The sequence below is a fragment of the Corvus brachyrhynchos genome, unplaced genomic scaffold (genome assembly GCF_000691975.1).
Source record: "Corvus brachyrhynchos isolate BGI_N302 unplaced genomic scaffold, ASM69197v1 scaffold720, whole genome shotgun sequence".
In the NCBI taxonomy this organism is placed as follows: domain Eukaryota; kingdom Metazoa; phylum Chordata; class Aves; order Passeriformes; family Corvidae; genus Corvus; species Corvus brachyrhynchos.
This window is the reverse complement of record NW_008235978.1, coordinates 679,494-680,695: the sequence shown is the minus strand read 5'-3', so window position 1 is coordinate 680,695 and position 1,202 is coordinate 679,494. Positions and strand designations below refer to the sequence as shown.

General features: G+C 54.2%; 1 protein-coding gene across 1 annotated transcript in view; it reads right to left on the bottom strand.

Moving 5' to 3' along the window:
• LHX8 (LIM homeobox 8) overlaps positions 1–1,202 on the bottom strand; it is a 55,687-nt gene that overhangs the window by 11,657 nt on the left and 42,828 nt on the right. The window lies entirely within an intron of this gene.

Here is a 1,202-nt window from a genome sequence, read left to right as displayed (position 1 = left end):
GGGGCCGTTCTCCCCCCCAGCGAGCCCGTGCGGGTTTAGTGAGGGGAGGAGGGAGGGAACCCCCCCCAAAATCAACAACAACAAAAAACCCAGCAACAACCTCCCCCCAGAGAACCCCCTCACTTGTCTTTATCTTTTGCCACAGCTTCCCCCCCGCTACCCCAGTCTAAGCACAAGTTCCAGTTACATCTCCCTGCGAGCGAAGAAAACAAACACGAAGGAAAGCGAGAGCCCGTGTGACAGGAGCGATTTTCCCACGCTCTTGAATCCCAAAGCCCAAGCGAATTCCTATAGCTCAAACTCACAGCTCCTACACCCGTCTCACTACCTCGCCTCTTGCTTGCACCTCCGAAATCTAGTAATAAGACCTTTGTCATTTAGCTAAAATAGAAGGACCTGAGCTGCGAAAGCGTTCCTCCGTCTCTGAGCTCCCACAGGTGCTGCTGATTAACACCCGTGTCCCGGTGGCGCCGCGAGCAGAGGGTGCGGAGGCTGGCTGCCCCTCACTACCTGCAGAACCAGCTGGCGTCTCTCCGCGGAGAGGCTGTGGCTTACGGGCACCCTTTCTCCACGACCACAAATCTTGTCCGCAGAGTTCCCTCACACCAAACACTGATGGTGCTCTCGGGACATTAGAGGAGAATAAAGCAGCATCTTGTCCTTCGCAGATGAGGTAAATAACCGGGTGTCTGCTTCTTGGCACGTATTTAACCAGCCAGCTGCTTTTAATTAAAGTTGTCGTTTAGTTTCCATCTTTCCCCTCACCTCTGTGGTTCAGCCTTGCCTCACCATGGATGCAGGACGTGTTGTTGAGCCTCGGTAAAGTGATCTGAGACAATTGCCCCTACGTTTACAAACGTGATGGATTTGATAAAAGAGAATTCTGCTTTTGAGGAGCTATGTGAAAGGAGAAGCCCTCTATTGTTCTCCCTCTAAAAAACATGAACGTTGTTTCAAATCCCGTGCCCCGATCTTGCGGAACCGTAACTGTACTGAGCCCCGGTAAAGCCGGGACGTCCCGTCAATCACTCGTTTGTCCAGCGGTTTCAACCAATCTAACCCTGGGTAGAATCTCGCTGACATTCAGTCGCGGTGTTCCTGACACCGCTGCCTCAGTGAGGCAAAAGGGCTTTGGGGTTTGCGGTGACCGTGACGTGGCTCGGCGCAGCGCGACCGACGCCCGGCCCGGCGTCCAGAGCCCC